This window comes from Lepus europaeus, chromosome 8 (genome assembly GCF_033115175.1).
Source record: "Lepus europaeus isolate LE1 chromosome 8, mLepTim1.pri, whole genome shotgun sequence".
Lineage (NCBI taxonomy): Eukaryota > Metazoa > Chordata > Mammalia > Lagomorpha > Leporidae > Lepus > Lepus europaeus.
In genome coordinates this window covers 122,126,171-122,147,109 of record NC_084834.1, presented here as the reverse complement: position 1 = coordinate 122,147,109, position 20,939 = coordinate 122,126,171, and positions in this window count along the sequence as shown.

Genomic DNA, 20,939 nt, shown 5'->3' with positions numbered 1-20,939 from the left:
TGTCTTCCTCTGTTCCGTGTCCCCTGCGTCCAACACGGAGCTCGGCTCACAGCAGACACTCAGCACGCGGATGGCTCCGGACAGGTCACGTGGTGCCTGTGCGATGCTGGCCATGGCACAGCTCGGTGCCTCGCCACGACAACCCTGGGAGGCACGGAGGCCTCACGGCTTCCTCACATCAGAAAGGGGGAAACTGAGGTAGTGTTTGAATCTGGGTCTGCCGAACACCAAGTCCAGTGAGCTGCACCTGCAGGGTTGCAAAGACCCGGGGGTCAAAGTCACTCGCACAAGTTTTTTTCTTAGAGGGGGCGGTGGGATTGGTGATGCTCGGGTGCCCTGACTTCCAGCTCTTTAACCCTGAACGGCTGTTGGCTGGGAGGAGGGATGAAGTAAGAGAGAGAAGGGGATGAAGGGGAGGGACGCTGGGGAGCCAGGCTTCTCTGAAGACCACCGGGGGGGACAGGCGGGTGACCTTGTCACCGTGGAGTCAGACTCAGCACCAAGCTGCCGTGATGGACAGAGGCTGCGAACCTCCCGGGGAGCCCCCGAGTGCCTTCTGTCATGGGGAGAATTTCTGCTGTGACCTGCGGGAAGGGAGCGAGCAAGAGAAGAGGGAGCCTGGGGTGCCGGTGTCTGGAGCGGTGTGGTCACCGCCCAGCTGTGAGCTGGCGTCTGCTCTGTGTCCCCCTGCAAGGCAGCCCCGCCACAGCACGGGGCCCCGGGGAGGCGTGCGCTCCACGCATGGCTCATGCTCCCTGCACACACCGAATTCTGCAATCCTCTGGACCCCCGAGCACTTGGGAACGAGGGGTCTGGAATCATCTTAGGCGCCAGGAGCACCACGGCTGAGTAAAATCCCCACGGTGTCTGCACTTAGAGAACTGACTTTTCAGCTGAGAGGGAACTAACAAGGAGGCAAACAAGTCATGATTTCTGGGAGTGGTCAGCGTCCTGAGAAGCGGCTCCAGGCACTTCACTGATTCATTTGCTGCTAGACCAGGGGTTGCTCCTGCCCCAGGACCTTTGCACAGGACGCCTCTTCCACCAGGAAGAATCAGATCCTTAACCTCAGTCTTGCTCGGGATGGCACACGTCTGCAAAGTGTCAGAGCTGGCATAGAAACCCGGGACGTGGTGACAGTCACATCAGGGGCATGGAAGGGGAACACACGCCCGTCCGAGGCAGAGATTTTGAGAATGAGGTGGGCGTTCTGGGAAGGACGATGGACCACACAGCAGCAGCTATCCAGGCCAGGGCGGGGCACCACCTGCTCCGTGCGTGTCCTCCATGTGGGCTTCCACTGGTGACCCAGAGGGTCCTTAGCACTGGTGCTCCCATGACAGTGACAACCACCAAGTGTCCCCTCCTGGGAGCCCACGCCCAGCCAGCCCTCCCCGCCCACGGTGCAGCCTGCGAGCGTGGGTCCCATGTTGTCCTGTAGCTACTGCAGGCAGCTGTTATGGCCGCGCTTCCCTTGGTCGTCTTGTTTAAGAAAAGGGAGAGGAGACCTCAGGGTCCACACTGCTGTCTGGGCAGCTGCACATTTACTGTGGCCACACTGTGTGCAAGGAGCCCGCCGGGGCCCGGGGAGGAGAACGGGTGAACAGCATGACCCATGGCCATGCGGGGGCGACAGGCTGGCACGGGTCATTGTGCCATGCACCCTGCCTTTCAGCTCTGGGTGTCAGCAGCTGGTGATGGCCTTAGTGACAGGTGGGTGGGGAGGCAACCATGACACCACAGCTTAGCGCTCCCCAAATCGGGGTGAGTCGCCCTTCCTTGAACCCTAGCAGGCTAGTGTTTGAGAACACGGGGCTTCCCTGGACAGTAATGGCCGCTGGGTTCCTCTGGGCTGGGTTAGAGTCTTTCCCATCTCAAAGAGCTGTCAGGAAAAGAGCGTTGCCAGGTGGTGAGACCTGCATGGGAGAATGTCTAGGAGCCCGGTAAAGCCACCGTCCGCAACTCTAGCATCTCACATGGGCGCCGGTTCAAGTCCCGGCTGCTCCACTTCTGGTCCAGCTCCCTGCTAACGCATTTGGAAAAGCAGGAGAAATGGCCCAAGTGCCTGGGCCCCTGCACCCACATCAGAGCCTGGATGAAGCTCCTGGCTCCTGGCCCCAGCCTGGCCCAGCCCTGGCCATTGCAGCCATCTGGGGAGTGAAACAGCAGAAGGGAGATCTAACTTAGTCTCTCCCCCTTTCCCTGTAATTCTGACTTTCAAAGAGGTAAATGAATCTTAAAAAAAAAGAAAAAGAAAAAGAAAAAAGTCCCTGGGGGCCAGCGCAGCGTCCCACGCACCTGTGAGGGAGTCTCCTGACGCTCTCACTCGGCCTCCCTTCCACGGCTCCCCCGCACTCGGGCACAGTCGCTGCCTGTCTGCAGAGCGCTGTCGCACGCCTTGTCCTGCAGAGGGGCTCTGAGAGACAAACCACAAGAGCCCTCCTGAGCGCGCCAAACCCTCCCCAGCCTGCCCCTCCAACCCCCGCTCCCCCAGCCTCTTCCTCTCTCGGTGGACATAAGCGTGGGGTGGGGGGCGCTCACTCACGTCCAGACACACTGGTGGCTCTGTGCTCCCCGGCCCAGGCCCGCCTGCAGGAAACATCTCCCAGCTCCAGGAGCTCAGCACCAGGGGTGGGGCGGGGGTCCCCTGGGCCGGCTCTGAATGGGCAGTCCTGGCTGCAGATCCCGTGTGCATTCCCAGGGCCGGGCCCTCCCAACAGTTGGTGCGCTCACGAGGCGCCTGCCCGCCCTTGCTGGTTTGCCCAGATCTGGCAGGGCCTGCAAAAGTAGGGAGCAGCTGGTGCCAGCCCCACCCGTGGAGAGCGCAGGGAGGCAGTTGCCGAGGAAATACGGTAACCGGAGCAGCCCTGGGAGACCCAGGACCGGGAGGGAGTGCAGTCCGCAGGCCTGGGGATTGAAATGTATTCAAGCTGCGGTCAGAGCAAAGTGTGGTCAGAGAAGCAGCCCGGACAGGGAGAGGGAGAAGTCGCCCATCACCACGCCTGCCCTCACCTAGGCGTCCCTTGGGGACCGTCACCTGAGTCGCCTCGAGCCAGCGTTACTCAAGCAAGGGAAACACACCTCCCCTTCATCGGGGAGGATACAAGCCGGCTGTTCCCCTGGCAGCGGCCGCGATCCCCCGACGTGAAGATTTCTCACGCACGGTTCCAGTGAAGCGATCGATCAATCGATCGATCGTTAGGAGGAGCGCCCCGGGAGTGTGGAGCCCCTGCTCTCTCCCTCATGAATCAGCAAAGCGAGTTCTCTTCCCTGGCCTGCGGGAGCCGGGCCTGAAGCCCAGCGTCGTACTTTGCAGGGCCTGTGTCTGGAGACGGCTCGGCTGGCACTTAAGTGCCGGTCACCCAGGGCTGCGGTTGTCCTCGGCGCCTGGGGACTGCCACGCCTCTGCGCGCTCCCATTTTCCCCACTGCACAGTCACCTTCTAGAAGAAAATCTTTTGCTGTCACTATGTTCAAAATATTTCTTATTTAAAGATTTTTTTATAATGTATATGAAAGGCAGTGTTACAGAGAGATGGAGAGAGAGAGACACAGAGAGCGATTTTTCATCCACTGGCTCGCTCCCTAATTGGCTCCAACAGCCAGGGCTGGGCCAGGCCAAAGCTGGAAGCCAGGCACTCCATCCGGGTCTCCCATGGGAGTGGCGGAGGCAGTTTAAGAGGGAAGGGGCAGGTCCTCAAGCCACTGCCACCGAAGCCCTGTCTTCCACGCCGGCGGTGACCCGGCTCCTGCTCCCCGCCCGGGCTCGGCCCTGGACCCCACAGGGATCAGGGGCCCCCAGGGCGGAGAGCCTGACGCCCACCCAGCAGCTGTCACTGGAGGCGGAGACCAGGCGGTCCCAGGCCCCGAGAGCCAAGCTGCAGGGCCCGCGGGCTCCCGGGAGGGGCGGCAGGGACCCCGGGCGGACGACAGAGGGCAGTGCTCGCCACGTCTTCCAGCGCTCTGGGGCCAGCGTTCCACAACACAGGAAGTGGGGAGCAGATTAGATAGTGGGATGGCGGTCGCCCTGCCCCCCCCTCCACGCCCCCGCCGCCGCCTGGGCTGCTTGTGGGATGGAGAATGTTCAATCCCTTCAAAATAAGATCCGTGAGATGCCCTGGGCGCACAGGACGGGAAGTCCTCGCCGGAGGATCCCAGCCCCCCCCCCACCGTGGGGGCCACCGCATCCGAGGCGCTGACCCAATCAGGGGGTCGCAGGGGGACCCGGGGGGCCCGCGCCAGGCCCCGCGTGTCTGCAGCTGCCTTGGGGAGGGGGGTGATCCAGAGGTGAATGTTGGGGGAGGGGGCGCTGAGCAAAGCTGGAGGGCAGGGCGAGGCGTGGGTCCTGCTCCTGCACCTGTCCCTCGGTGTCTGTGGGACCCCCCAGACACCAGAATCCACGGGTGCTCAATCCACCGTGTGGACACGGCCCGCGAGCGCCTGCCCCGTGCTCTCCGTCTCCTCTGATGGCGCCTAACACCCAGGCCAAGAGAAATGCCACCGCTGTCGGTGATGCCCGCGCTGTAGAGGGAAGGACCACCTACAGCCTCTGCGCATGCTCAGCACAGACCCCCTCCCGGCCGTGCGGCTGAGTCTGCAGAGGGCGGGGGACCGGGAGGATGGAGGATGAGGCTGGGGACTCCGGGGAGAGCCTCCCAACCAGTGCCGGGCATCCACACGGGGCTGCTGGGCTTAAGGGTAGAAGCCGCGGGCGGGAAAACTCGGGGTGGGGGTGCCTATGACGCCTGCAGGGCTCAGTGGGCCTCGTGTCAGGGAATGACCCTGCCTCACAGGCGTCCAGCAGCTTCCGGGGGAAGCCAAAGGCCAGAGGCCAGAGGCAGAGAGGGAGAGGAGGGGCGGTCGCGACCCCCGAGTGGCCCGGTGATGGACAAGTGCTGAGAAGTGGATGTGGGGCGGCAGGCAGAGGGTGGGGACAGCGTGAGTGACAGCTGACAGCGTTGGCGATAAAGCAGAATAGAGGGAGGTCCTGCAGAAGGTCCGGCAGGAGGCCAGGGTCCGGGTGTGGGACTGTTCACGTGAACCAAGCCCCTGCAGGACATCTGGTGACAGGGCGGGCGCTGTGGCCAGAGGGTTAAGCCCGCACCTGCAACACCAGCAGCCCACAGGAGCCCATGTGCGGTCCCGGCTGCTCCACTTCCCATCCCTTTCCTGCTAAGGCCCTGGGAAAGCAGCAGAGGAGGGCCCAAGTGCTAGGGGCCTGGGGCTCCTGGCTCCCGGCTCCTGGCTTGGCCCGGCCCAGCCCTGGCTGTTGCAGCCACTTGGACAGTGAAGCAGTGGATGGAAGTTCTCTCTCCCTCTCTCCCTCTCTCTCCGTCTCTCTCTCTCTCTCTCTCCCTCTCTCTTCGTCTCTCTCTCTCCGTCTCTCCGTCTCTCCGTCTCTCCCTCTCTCCCTCTCTCTCTGTCTCCCTCTCTCCCCCTCTCTTTCTCTCTGTGGAGTGACTCGGGGCGCTCCTGCCCTGGCCCCAAGCCCTGCTCATAGCCTCTCTCTCCTGTGTGTGGTTTCCCTTACCCATCACACATCTGGGTGGTCAGGAGCACAGGTCCTGGCCTTGACCTGGTCCCAAACTCCAGCAGGTGCCAGATCCTCCTCCTGTCCCTCTGGGGCCAGGTAAGGGTGCTCCCCCTCCGGCTCCTAACTCCCCCAGCCTGCAGGAGACAGTGGGACCAGGAAGGGTTCACTTCCGTCCAGCGTGTTCCCATCCTGGGGGACAGATGTGCCCCTGAGCGGTGGCTCCTTTCTCCCCGCAATGAGTCTGCAGGTTGGAGCTCAGGCTGAATGGGGTCACACCCCAGCCCCGGGCCTCCCAGCTCTCTCAGCCTGGAGCCTGCTCCTCCTCCCTGCGTCTCAGTCTCCAACTCTGTAGAATGGGGCTTTCCAAGGGCGCTGAATTCTGCGTAACTGTAGACCCTAGATCAGAGACTGGACCTGCAGGAGCTCCCGGGATGGAGCCGGACACAGAGCGAGTCCTTGAGAAGCCATCGCTCCCCAAACCGTCCCCTGGGAGAGAAGCACGCTCAGGCCAGTGGGGCGCCAGGCGCAGGCTTGCACACCTGCAGGCACAGGACCAGAGCCGAATTCAAGCAGGTCAGCGCCTGCCTCCCAGAGCAGAGGCCTGGGTGGGGGTCCCAGCCCCACTCTCCACGCCGGCTCCCTGCCGATGCGCGCCCTGGGAGGCAGCAGCTGATGGCTCAAGTCCCTGGGCCCCTTCCCCCGACCTGGGAGACAGGCGGAGTTGCAGGCTCCTGGCTTTGGCTGGGCCTCGTCCTGGCCATTGCAGGCGTTTGAGAGTAAAGCAACCCATGGGGAATGTCTCTCCCTCTCTCTCCCTCCCTCTCTCTCTCTCTCTCTCCCTCCCTGCCCCATCACTGTCTCTGTATCTTTCAAAAAAAAAAAAAAAGAACAAAACCAAGAACTCCCTCCACACTCAGATATGTGTGATTGATGCCAAAAGCAAAATTAAGGCTGCTTCTACCGCTCCCCTGCGAGGATCTCCCCATCAGAGCCACCCCTGCCTTCCTCATTCTGCTCCCTTCCCTCTGTCGCTCTCTCTGGCTGGCTAAAGGTCAGGTTGCAAAGAAAAAGAAAAAAAAAAGTTGTGGATTGGGATGGGGCTGAGGCCCAGGGCTCCGTCCCTCTGTCAAATCCAATTGCCCAGTCACCTCATCACGCCCGCTTATCAGTGAGCAAACCCTAATTGCCTCGGCACCCTGTGAGCTCCGGGCCTGCCCACCAGGGCACGGCTCAGGCAGCCTGCTGTCTACCAGTAGCCTCTGAGCTGCCAAAGGGAACAATGGAATGCAAACAGGACGCAGTGATACTTTCACACAGAGTGGCCAGCTGTAGACCCATGGCTGTGAGGGCGTTTGGCCCAGCAGCTCCCAGGCCCGGCTTCCTGCCGCAGGAGACCCTGGGGTCGGGGGAGCCGGGATGGCTCCAGTCCTGGGGTCCTTGCCACTCACCAGGAAGACCTGAGTTCCCAGCTCGGGGCTCCAGCCAGAGCCCAGCCCAGGCCACTGCGAGCGCTGGACGCAGGCGTCAGAGAACGGCCCCCAGCCCACCCCCATCACCAGCAAGCTGGAAGTGAGCACACAGGGTTAGCCTGACTCCAGGGCGTTCCCTGTAAGTGCTGAGCCCGGTGTCCTCCCGGGACAGGCGGATCCTCCTCCACAGGACAGCCTGCCAGGATTGCTTCTGAGGGAGGCTGCAGCCCGCTCCAGCGCTCCAGCGGAGTTCCAGGAAAGTCGGAGGCTGGGGGAGGGGGGACCAGGCGTGTCCCTCCACGTCGGCAGTGCCACGTGGCCACGCCAGACATGCCCACCTCGCCTCCCCGACTCCACCTTTGCCCCCTACTGTCTACTTGTAACGCACTCTCCAAAAAATAAGTCCAATGACGTCATCTGTTGGCCCCAAACCTTCTCTCACAAAACAAGCTGTAATTACTAAAAATGCAGGTGACTGTTAGCCCAAGACCACGCTTTTCCTCCAGACACAACCCTGCTTCGAGGCACAACATTTGGGGAGTACAGGCGTCCGCCTCTCTGGGAGCCGCCTCCCCAGCCCTGTGGCTGCTCTGGGCTCCCTGAGGCCGCAGACCCCTCCCCTGCCGTGTCCACAGTAGTCCTGGGGCTGTCGGGCCGGTCCTCAGGACCGTTCCTTCATTCGCCCGGTTTCCTGAGCATCCACAGGTGTCAGGCACGGAGAACGAGCAGTGGACAGCAGCCCCCACCCCACCCCACCCCACCACCACCATGCCGTGCAGCATCACAGAGGGAGGAGCCGACCCGAGAGCAGACCTGGGGTCCTGTAACATGGTCGTAAGTGCTGTGGAGCATGGGGGAGGGGGTCTGGGCCACGCTCCCGGGGAGACCAGGACACCTGCTCACCCATTTGACAGCTGGGAAAACCGAGGCTCAGTGAGACTTGCAGGTTTAGTGAGGCTTAGTGACAGACTACATTTTCCAATGCCTGAGCAACATAACCCTTCAGAGACCCAGCCTGGCAAGCATAGGTGTCCTTCTCCCATGTCCACTTGGAAGGGCTTAGTGTATGGGGTAGGGGCTCCTGTCGGGCAGGGAGTGCCCTGGCCTGCGGTTTGCCGTTGACATTCAGTGAGCATCCACTGCCCGCTACAGAAGCAGCTCCACCCCGAACAGCCACAGATGAAGAGGAGTGGATACACGGACCGGGTGCACGCACACACCAGTCCCAGTCAGCCACCCTGGGCCCAGGGCACGGGGCCAGGGCAAGCCCGGCCATAGCCACAGGACGCGGATGGGTGCTTGGCCGGGGCCGTGCTGAACCGGGGTCTTCCTGTTGGGCTGAAGATATTTTCAAAACAGAAGCGGTGTGTGCACAGCACAGCAGACGGACTTGCTGCCCACCGAGTGGTCCACTTCAAAACAGATCGCTGAGCGCCTTGTGAATTTCACCTCCGTCTTTGCTCCCGTCACCCTCACCGGGACTCGCGGGTCCTGATACACGTGCCCACGTGGAAACTGAGCCCCCAGAGGGACCAGGGACCTGGTCGGCCTCCAAAGCTGGACTTGAAGGTGCGGTCAGGTTGACCCCAAAGCCGGGGTTCTCCCAGCCAGTCTCTCATCTCCCCATTTCTCTGACTCAGCCACAGCCCCTGAGTGACTTCAATGGAAACCCGCTTTGGAAGACCACATTTGGGGAGCACCACCCGGCAGGTCCCAGCGGGGAGCCCTCCTGCTCCCAGGGGCGGGGCTGGTGGGCAGGGCATCCAGGAGACAAGCGCCCAGCAGGAGGCTTGTGGAGCCCCCCCCTGTGACAGCCTCTCCTGCTTGCTTCTTCCTCAAAGCTTGTTAGCACCTGCGCCCGCCCGGGAGACCTGTGAGACGGGCTCCAGGGGGCCGAGCCCCCAGCGGTGTCCACAGAGCGGTCACAGCGCCTCAAAAGAAGCATGCTCCCAGAAGCCAAAGGGCAGGGAAGCGCCGCGCCTGGCAGGTAGCCCTCGCTGGAGCGCGCAGCACTGTGCTCGCGTTCACCTTGGAGAAGGAGCAACCCAGAAATGAGTCAGGGCTAAGCTCCCTCCATGCCACTCACTCCAACCAAGCAAGAGGATGCTGGGAGACTGGCCTAAGCCAAGCGTGCTTGTCCTGAGTCCTCCCACTGGGGAGGGTTTAACAGAGCAAAGGGGGTGTTCCCAAAAGCACCAGCTATCCCGGACCCCAGGGTGCGGCTTGGGTGGTTTCTGCTGGTGTTTCAGAAACTCCTGGGTGGCCCCTGGGGACACCACGGCCAGCAGCAAGGTACAGACCACCTGTGAGAGCCCTGGGTTCAGAGCCGCTCCCTGCCTCTTCTTTTGACGGGTTCTCTCGTGCCTGGTGTGTTAAGTACAGCATTCAAATACAAGCATACAGCATTTCAAAATGAAAGAAAGATGAAAAGAATCAGAGTGGGATGTGTGTGGCAGAGCGCAGGACCTGGGCGAGCCAGCAGAGGTGGGGCATGGTTGTCTGGGTGATGTTAGTGTCTCCCGGGAGCCATCTGCAGGGTGATGCTGAGTTCCAGCTTGGAGGTGGGACCTCCGTCTTCTCTGCCGCTTAGCTGTGCCGCTTTGAGCAAACTCCCACCCTCTCTGTGCCTTGCTTTCCCCCTCGGTGCCCAACCGTGGGGTTCACCATCTGCTCAGAAGGCTGCCAGCAGTGGCCAGTCTGGTGTGCGACCAGCCAAGCGCTGCTGTACTGCATCTTTGTTATTTCAAAGCCATAGGCAATAACAAACACCGAGCTCCTACACAGAAAGTCCGTTTCCCCGCTGAAGACCTCGCCGGCTTCCTCCGACTTTAAATCCTCATTGGCGGCTGCTTCATATGCATTTGGGCTGAAAAATGGAAACATCCCCAGAGAGGTCCCAACCTTTCCTGTGACAGCTTCAACGGCAACTGCTCATTGAGTCCCAAATGCTGCTCCCCAGAGGATGCACACAGATTTCCATGAGGATAGAGACAGACAGGTTTTAGGGGACAGCGGTTCCTTCCTGAGCCCCCAGTGGGAGCCGTCCATATAACACCTGATGCTAGTTGTAGTGAGCGAGTTCTGCGACATTAACAACATCCCGTGGTCTGTGCTTGGTAAAAATCACCACAGCACACCAGTGGCTCAGCCCCCAGCGTCAGTGGCCTGGGGATGCCATCAGGCAGGCGGCCCCCCACTCCCAGCCCCTCCCAGTCAGGTGTGCTCAGCACCGGGGAGAGAAGAGCCATGCATGTGTTCCTTGCTTTCCGAAAGAGAAGTCCTGGGGACAGCTGGAGAGAGACACGGGCAGCTCTCTCCCTGGCCCTGTCTTGACTACAGGATGGTTTTCTATCAGGCCACTGGCAAAGGTCCCCCCAGGACCGTCCCCATTACTGTCATCATTGTCAGGAGGCATCCGAGACCCGGAGTGGCCACCAAGAGCCAGGTGCAGGAGTGAGCCTGGAGGGAGGCCAGGCAGCCAGGGCAGCTGGCTCCATGTCTCTGCCCACAAGAACAGCCGGCTGGGAGGAGGGAACGCCCGGGCAGAGAGGAAGTGGTAGGTGGGAGGGCACAGAGCCACGTGCCTTTGGGAATGAAGTGGAGTCTGAGAAGGGTGGTAGACGGACATCCGTTGGGGAGACTGCAAAGCCTGGGGGAGGGGCCTCGCTGCAGAAGTCCTGTAAAAAAAAAAAAATGGGCCGGCGCCGCGGCTCACTAGGCTAATCCTCCACCTTGCGGCGCCGGCACACCAGGTTCTAGTCCCGGTCGGGGCACCGGTCCTGTCCCGGTTGCCCCTCTTCCAGGCCAGCTCTCTGCTGTGGCCCGGGAGTGCAGTGGAGGATGGCCCAAGTGCTTGGGCCCTGCACCCCATGGGAGACCAGGAGAAGCACCTGGCTCCTGCCATCGGATCAGCGCGGTGCGCCAGCCGCAGCGCGCCAACCGTGGCGGCCATTGGAGGGTGAACCAACGCAAAAGGAAGACCTTTCTCTCTGTCTCTCTCTCATTGTCCACTCTGCCTGTAAAAAAAAAAAAAAAAAAAAAAGGATATCGGGTGTTTTTGTTTTTTCCCCTAGGAGGCAGCGTTGCAGCCTAGCAGGGTTAAGCCACTACAAGCAGTGCCGGCATCTCATCTGGGTGCTGGTTCAAGTCCTGGCTGCTCCACTTCCGATCCAGCTCTCTACTATGGCCTGGGAAAGCAGTAGAAGATGGCCTAAGTCTTTGGGCCCCTGCACCCAAGTGGGAGACCCGGAGGAGGCTCCTGGCTTCAGATCGGCGCAGCTCTGGCCGTTGCGGCCATCTGGGGAGTGAACCAGTGGATGGAAGACCTCTCTCTCTCTCTCTCTGCCTCTGCCTCTCTGTAACTCTGCCTTTCAAATAATAAATAAATAAATGTTTTAAAAAAAGACTTTATTAAAAAAAAAAAAAAAACTCCTAGACAACAGAAGTGTGGACGGCAGAAAGTGTCAGCGCCTGGTCTTTCCTCCGCCCTCAGCAACACCGACCATGTGTTCTAGGCGTTCATTCACGGCGCTCCCGGCCCTTTTTAAACACACGTGCTGGAGCGACAGACGACAGCCAGGGAAAATAAACACAAATCTACGCTTCCCCTGGTCGTTTCTCCTCTTTTAGATGATTTTCCAGTTAGAACCTTATTTTGCTCAATGCCTGAAAATGTATGTAACCACTCGACAAACATGTATCATGCAACCAGATAACGCACTGGACACTGGAGGAAGGCAGGACATACTGGTAGCCTTCAAGTCTCCAGTGCTTGCTACGAGAAACCACAGTGAGCATCTTCCTGCATGGATGCTGGGATACTTGCCCAGGTATTTCTATGGGGAAAGGTGCGAGAACATGAGCTGATGGGGGAAAATACCCACACCCACTGCAGATGTAAAAGTTAGTCCAGGGCTGCTGTCCGCAAACAAGTCCCAACGACTTCTAGTTCCACCATTATGAGAGATATATGCACCACATTTAAGTCCAAGATAAATATCACCCTTCTCGTACTTTGCCCATCTGATAGAGCAAAGCTCAGAACACGATATCAAGATGGTCACTTTAAAATTCTGTTGAAGGGAGCTGGGGCTGTGGTGGAGCAGGTTAAGGAGGGCCAGCTTGCAATGCAGGCATCCCATACGGCACCACTTGGGAGCCCTGGCTGCTCCACTTCCGACCCAGCTCCCTGTTAATGCACCCGGGAAGGTGGCAGACGATGACCCAAGGACCTGGGCACCTGCCACCATACGGGAGACCCAGAGAAGTTGCTGGTACTAGTTTCAGGGGAGTTGCTGGTCCAGCTGTGGCTACTGTGGGCATTTGAGGGATGAATTAGTGAAAGGAAGAGCTCTCTCTCTCTCTCTCTCTCTCTCTCTCTCTCTGTTGCTCTGCCTTTCAAATAAATACACAGTAAAATCTTTTTACAAGCTTTCTTTAAGACTGGTATTTTTCATCAGCTCCATAGCTGTTTGGGTTTCTCCTCCACCTGTTGTAAACATTGCTTTTCTTGAGGGAATCCGTTTCTCCTGGATTTGTAGGAATTTTTTTACACGTCTTGCACCTCAAATCTTTGCTCATCTGTGTTGCTGAGGTTTTCCCAACATTTGATGATTCTCCACCCTTCTCTAATGCTAGACTTTGCTTAAAGAAAATTCAAATTTTTCTACTGTTGGGTACCCCTGCGTTGTCTGTGATGGTGTTGGTTTTCCGATCTCGCTGTGAAGACGTCGTATTTGTGGACTCACAGCTGGCCGAGAGAGCTCCACATTGCGGGAGTTGATTCTGGGATGTGTGGGGCTCCTGCCGCCTCCTGGGGAGGGGGGGGCATTCAGACCTTCCTGGGGTGAAGCATTTGTAATATACAGATGTACAACTAATGCCAGACCAGACGACGAAACAGGAATACAAAGAGCTATAGCCAACCTAGAATGGACATCTAATTAGTTACTCTAAGTAGGACTCTGGGGGCTGGCCTTGTGGCACAATAAGCTGCCTCCTACGATGGTGGGCAAGTCCAGCTGCTCCACTTCCAATCCAATTCCCTACTAATGTGCCTGGGGAAGCAGCCGAAGACGGCCTGAGGGCTTGGGTCCCTGCCATCCACATGGGAGACCTGGATGGAGTTCCTGGCTCCTGGCCTTCCCCGGCCCTGCCATGGCAGCCATTGGGGGAATGAACCAGGGAGTGGAGGGTTGCACACCCCCCCCTCTCTCTAACGATGCCTGTCAAGTCAATAAATATCGTTCACAAAGAAAGAAATAGGGATTTCTCTATTACACAGGTAATATATTTTTACGATGACGAGGGAGTTACATGACAGCACAAGGAAGGAAGTTTCCCTCATCATCGTCTTTCTTGGAATAGCCACGTTCCGCATCTGGTCTTTCTCTAGCCTTGTGATACTATGGTTTGTTTTAGTGAATCGGGTCTCCAGTCTCCGGTAATGGATCTGGTGGAGCCAGGGCTGACCGACTGCCGTCGGCCCCGTCACCCAGCGCGTGGCTGACTCAGGACAGGTTTCCAGATACCAGCTCTAAACACGTGTGCGCTCCGTCGATCCGTCGGCATCTGTTTGTCTCCTAGGATGATAAGCGTCCACGCCCAGACGAGCTTCGCGCCAGATCTGGCAACCTTTGGCCTCTGATCCCCTCTCCCCTGCCCGGTCCTGCTGCTCTCTGTAGAGCTGCACCGTCAGGGTTTCCCGGTGTTATCACCACGCCCTCCTGGAGGCCCCTGGATTTCACCACATTCCTGAAAGTCTTTCCAGGGAGTACACAGATGGCGTTTACTTTGTGCCCCTTGGAGTTCTGTACGAATCCCACTTTCCTGCAGGTTTCCATCTCAGCACACGAGCTCACCTTCCCATGAGCGCCTGCACGGCTGTCGCGCCACAGGGCGGCCGACAAGTCCAGGAGCACCTGCTGAGCCGGCCCTGGGCCCAGGGGCGCCTGGTGGGCGGCTGGACCCCGGCCACGGCAGCTAGATGGCGCTCATGCCCACACGTTTCCCCAGGAGCCGCGAGGGGCCCTGGGGATGTTGTCTTCAGTCTTCAGTCTGTGGTTTGCAGACTTGAGGGGAGAGAGACCAGCCCATGTCGTGCACTGCGGAGTGTGACACACATGTGTTCCAAACGTGCCACAAACAGAGCGTGGTGGACACGGTCCCGAGCCTTGAGCTGCCCTCTCACCTCCTGAGAGACAGGTGCAGAGTGGGGAAATCCTGCCTCCACAGAGGGGGCACCCAGAGATGCAGTCCCGGGGCAGAGGCAGGAGGTCAAGCCAGGCAGCTGGCCCCGGGCTCGCAGTGGCTCACCACAAGCCGGCTCAGGAAAAGGCTATGAGGACGGATGTCGGCGGTCAGCCCTGGGCAGGAAGGCGCCCTGGGAGATCACGCTGTTTGCCTCCTGCACAAAGCCCTGCACCACTGAAAATTATTTTCCTGGGGCAGGTGTGTGGCATAGAGGTTAGGACGCCGCTTGGGTCACAGTAGCCAGGACCGGGCCAGGCCAAAGCCAGAAGCCAGGAGCTTTGTCCAGGTCTCCCACGTGGGTGCAGGGGCCCAAGGACTTGGGCCATCTTCTGCTGCTTTCCCTGGTGCATCAGCAGGGAGCTGGATGGGAAGTGGAGCAGCTGGGACTCGAACCGGTGTCCATATAGGAGGCCGGTGTTGCAGGCGGCAGCTTTACCCACTGCACCACAGCGCCAGCCCCATCTATGTTTTTGGTGATAAACGGCATGAGCATGACAAACTCCTGAAGAAGCGAATCCCTTCCTCTCCTCTTCTGCCCTGGGCGTTGGGGCACACTCTGTGAGCATTTCTTCACGTGACAACACACCACACGCCACACGTACAGCACACACACAGCATGCATACAGCACATACACATACCACACAGACACACACGCCATACATACAACACGCACAGACACCATGCATACATCACACACACACACCATACATACATCACACAGACACCATGCATATACCACACACACCACACAGACACACACACACCATACACATACCACACACACAGCATGCATACAGCACACACACACACCATGTATATACCACACACACAGCATACATATCCCGCACACCACACACACATCCCACAATACACACACCACACACCATACATACAACACACACACACCATGCATAGACACACACACACCACACATACCACACACATCCCACAATACACACATCACACACCATATGTATAACACACACACACACCATGCATATACCACACATACCACACACACCACACACACACAGACACCATACATATACCACATACACCTCACACCCCCACAATACACACATCACACACCATACATACAACACACACACCTTGCATATACCACACACCACACAGACGCACACACCATATATATATACCACACATACCACACACACACCCAATACACACACCATACACCATACATACAACATACACACACACATACCACACAGACACACACCATATAAATACCACACATACCACACACTGTACACATACCATACATACCCCACACGTACCCCACAATACACACATCACACACCATACATACAACACACACAGACCATATATATACCACACACAGATACCACACACACTCAGACACTATACCTTATACATATACCACACACATCACACATACCATACACACACCACCCCCACACACAAACAATACACACCATACATATACCACACATACCACACACCATAAACACACCACACACACACATACACACAAACCACACCATACATACACTGTGCATATGTTAGACACACCACACACACACACCACACACGACACCATACATACACTGTGCATATGCTATAAACACACGCACAAACACATACACACACACCATACACACCACACCATATGTATACTATGCATATGCTACACACACACACACACGCACCACACACCACACCATACATACACTGTACATATGCTACACACACACATACCACACACACACCACACACACACCACACCATACACACACTATGCATGTGCTACAGACACACACACACACGCCGCACAAACTTCTACAGTTGCATCCTCTGCTCCTGTGTTTCAGATCGGCCCAGTTACAGTCACACGGAGCCGGCCACAGCGGGGCTGCGGGTGGCCGGAGCTGTCACTTAGCTCACCGCGTCCGTGTGGTTTTGCAGGGAGAACGATGAGGTGGAGGCGGCACGATCAGCAGGTGAACAGTTCCTGGAAGTCCAGACCCAGGAGGGCCACTCCCGCCGTCTGGGGGATTTTTCACGCGCGCTTTGCGAGGCCGGAGGGTCAGAGCTGTGTTCCGTGTCGTCAGCTCCCGCAGGAACGCCCTGTAGCTGTGTTTCCAGGGAGGTCAAGTGTGAATGAATGCGACACGGCTTCCGCCCTCGTGGGGACTGGGAGGCGGCACAGGCTCCAAAGCTCAGTGCTTTCCAAGCACAGTTTTCCGACTTTCGAAATCATTTCATTCATTGACTGGAGAGGCAGGGAGGCAGACACGCGACAGCACCCGCGTGCTGGTGCGGTCCCCGAATGCCCACATCGTCCGGGGCCGGGATGGAGCCACGAACCAGAGCCTTGACCCAGGTCTCACGTGGGTGGCAAGGACCCAAGTACTGGGGCCAGCACCTGCTGCCTCCCAGAGTGTGCACCAGCAGGGAGCTGGGAAAGACCATGGAACCGGGACTTGAACCCAAGCACCCCAACACGGGGCGCGGGCAGCCCAGGCTGTGTCTGTACAGCCTGGCCAAAGGCTCATCCCCTAGTTTGCTGATTTAAAAAACTGTGAAGTTCTGTGGCTGCGGGTGATTCGGGGTGGAGCCTGGGTCTTCAGATGCTTGTCCACTTCAGAGCAAGCCCGCTTCCCTCGGGCCCCGCCCGTGTTCGCACACGCTCTCCAGCTTTGCACTGTGGCTGGGGGAAGGCACAGCCCTGATGTGACTGTGTCCCCTGAACTCAGGAGTCTCCTCCCCGGGGTCTCGTGTGACTGGCATGAACAGGGCGGGAGCTGGGTGCGGGGATGGGTTTGGCAGCGGGGCCTCTGGGAGGGGGTTAGAGAGGAACCCCCGTGGTACCTTGGCACCGGGAGAGCAGGAGAGCCCACCCTGGGGGGCTGAACTCACCCAGTCTCAGGCTGAGAACCTCTGGCACCAGGAGCCTGCGCAAATCTCCTTTTCTTATACAGCTGGGCCACCTCGAGTACTTTGTCATAGCACCAGAGGCTGGCTCGCAGGTGTCAGTGGCACCGCCCCAATCAGTGTGTCTCAGACATGGGATGCACGAAGCCAGTGGCATGGAGCAGGGCCCAAGGGGGCCTCTCACAGGCTCTAGCAGGGTCCCAGAAGCCCCCACCAGACACAGGCTCCTAGGGGCAGAGAAGATAGCCATCCATATTGTCCTGGGGGCGTGGCCTCTGCCCAGCATGTTATAAGCATTTAATTAATATTTACCAGCTTGAGCAAGGCTGGTTCTACCGGCAGATGGAACTAAAATTTTAGTATCTTTTTAAAAAAAGATTTATTTATTCACTTTAGAGAGAGAGCTGCAGACACAGAGAGAGAGAGAGAGAGAGAGAGAGATCTTTCATCTGCTGGTTCATTCCCCAAATGGCCACAACAGCTGGAGCTGCGCCGATCCAAAGCTAGGAGCCAGGAGTTTCCTCCAAGTCTCCCACGTGGATGTAGGGACCCAAGAACTTGGGCCATCTTCTGCTGCTTTCCCAGGCCACCAGCAGGCAGCTGGATCAGAAGAGGAGCAGTCGGGACTCGAACCAGAGTCCATATGGGATGTGGACGCCACATTCGGAAGCTTAACCCACCGTGCCACAGTGCCGGTCCATAGCATTTTTTTTTTAAAATAGAAAATAAATCATTGAGATATCTCCCAAATCCTGGTCTAAAGGAGAGGGGAGGGTACCGTCACTTGATCTCATAGAAAAGGCAGGAACATTTTTTCACCATTACTGCTACTAGTCAGGAGCCGCTTGGCTTGGCACTGAAGACACAGGAGTGCCCGAACTTGAGTCCCCGCTCGTGAGCATGGGAGGTGGTGGCAATGGCTCAGACGCTTGGGTCCCTGCCACCCACACGGGAGACCTCGCCCCTGGCTGCAGCCAAGCCCAGCCCCAGCTATTGCGGGTCCTTGGAGGGTGAGCCAACAGCTGGAAAGCTCTCTCTGACGCTCAATAAATAAATAAATATCAGAACTTCCAACTTAGCGAGAGGCAGTGGGCAGGACACAGCAACACACCATGCTGACATCTGCCCTCTAGGAACCTGATTATCTCTGCTTCTGTTTCAGGACGTAGCTTACGTCACACGGATCACCGAGGACACATTCACTGCTCCATTGAAGGCTTCACCTACCTGCATCACAATGTCCCTAAGAGGCTGCAAGGTGGCTGTTTGCAAATGAGAACACCTAAGGCAGAGAGGGGCCACTGGTGCCCCAAGTCCGCCCTGCCAGCCCCCATTCTGCAGCTTCTGCTACCCAGGAAGCGGTCAGAGGCTGGGAGAGCCCTGCTCGAAGCCCAGCCAGTGGTCTGGTGACCTGTGGGCATCTGTGCCCCTGCTGGCCTCCTGTCCCGATGGATGCAACATCACCAGAGGAGGACCCAGATGAGACAGAGCTGCAGCCGAGCTGAGACACCTGGCTGTCGGGGAGTGGGGGGCCTGGCAGACCCTGCACATCCATCACACACTGCATCAGCCCCCAGGGTGCCCTCCTGTGGGCCCTATTTCCCAACAGACCGGAGAGTGATTTGGGGGCCACCCACCCATTTCTCAGACCAAAATATCCAAGATCTGCCCTCCAGCCAGTGGCCATGCAGGAGGCTTGAGGTCTTGCACCAGACTGGTCTGGAATCTTCCAGAAGCATCCTGAAGAGCTTGGGGGAAGAGCACCTGCGCCGTGCTCTGGAAACCTGTAGCCCGATTTGGAGAGGATCCAAGGTCTGAAGACGGATCTCCTCCTGTTCCCTTCTGGATGCCATCAGCCGGGGTAGAGGGGAGTCCCTGGAGGACTGGCCGGGATCACCTGGTCGTGACTAATGGCGCTGTCACTTCCCACTTCCTGCGGGTTCCCAGCGCTTCCCCAGAGCTCCTGATGAAGACGGAAGGGCTGGGGACGCGCACCCCTGGACGGGCCGTGCTGTCAGCGAGCACAGAGACTGGCTTATTCTGAGTGCATTCGATCTCTCATATGCCGCACAATGACTTGTTATTAAATGAGAGTGGATTTGCCATCAGGAGCTGGGTACTATTTAATAGCTCTTCAGCAATGTTCCAGGGTTTGTTTTTTTGTTTGTTTGTTTGTTTTTGTTTGTTTTGTGGTGGTTAATGCAGGTGAGTGAATGTCACTGTGGATTAGGCTGAGGTTGGATTTTCTAGAATAATCTTAAATGTTTCATGGATTTTTTTTTTTTTTTTTTTTTTTGACAGGCAGAGTGGACAGTGAGAGAGACAGAGAGAAAGGTCTTCCTTTTGCCGTTGGTTCACCCTCCAATGGCCGCCACGGTAGCACGCTGCGGCCGGCGCACCGCGCTGATCCGATGGCAGGAGCCAGGTGCTTCTCCTGGTCCCCCATGGGGTGCAGGGCCCAAGAACTTGGGCCATCCTCCACTGCACTCCCTGGCCACAGCAGAGAGCTGGCCTGGAAGAGGGGCAACAGGGACAGAATCCGGTGCTCCGACCGGGACTAGAACTCGGTGTGCCGGCGCTGCAAGGCGGAGGATTAGCCTATTGAGCCACGGCACTGGCCTCATGGATCTTGATCATTAAAATTTTGATATGGTTTGAAGGTTGCTTTACAAAATTCTGATTTTTAGTTGACTGCTTTAAACTTGAAAGGGGCAGGGGCCACACTGTGGCGCAGCAGGTAAAGCCCCCGCCTGCAGCACCAGCACGCCATATGGGCGCCGGTTCAAGTCCCGCCTGCTCCTCTTCCGATCCAGCTCCCTGCTAATGGCTTGGGAAAGCAGTGGAGGATGGCCCAAGTGCCTGGGCCCCTGTACCTCAGAAGACACTCCTGGCTCCTGGCTCCTGGCTTCAGATCGGCCTAGCTCCAGCTGTTGTGGCCATTTGGAGAGTGAACCAGCAGCTGGATGACCTCTCTCTCTCCGTCTCTCCCCCTCTCTGTAACTCTACCTCGCAAATAAATAAATAAATCTCTATTTTAAAAAGTGAAAGGAGCACATGGGATTTCTCCCATATACTCCCAGGGAGGCGGGGTGAGTGTCGGGTGCAGAGTTAAGACACCATTTGCACATTCTGTAGCAGAGTGGCTAGGTTCAAGTCCTGGCTGTACTTCCAATCCAGCTTCAGGCTAATGCGCACCCTGGGAGACAGCAGGTGATGGCTCGTGTCCCTGGGTCCCTTCCACCCACGTAGGAGACCCAGATGGGCTTCCTGGTCCCTGGCTCCAATCTGGCCCAGCCCCAAATGTTGTAGGCATTTGGGGAGTGAACCAGCAGATGGAAGATCTCTCTCTCTCTCTCTGTGCTCTCTATCTGCCTTTCAAATAGAATGAAAATAAATACAATAAAAATGAATGGATGAATAAACAAATAATTGTTAAAAGGGATTCTTGATGTAATAGTCTAAAAAGAAAGAAAAAAATGACATGGAATGGTGATTTAAGATTTTTATTTTTTTATTTTTATTTGAAAGAACAATAGAGAGACATAGAGAGATGGAGGGAGATTTTTCTACCTAGTGGCTCACTCCCCAAACACCCAAGGCAACCAGGGCTGAGCCAGCTGGCAATCGGGAGACTAGAACTCCATGTGGGTCCCCTACATGGGTGGCAGGGACCCAAGTACTGGAGCCATCAGCTGCTGCCTCCCGGGGTGAGCATTTGCAGGAAGCTGGCTCAGAAATGGGGACAGCACGTGAACCCAGCCCTCTGATAC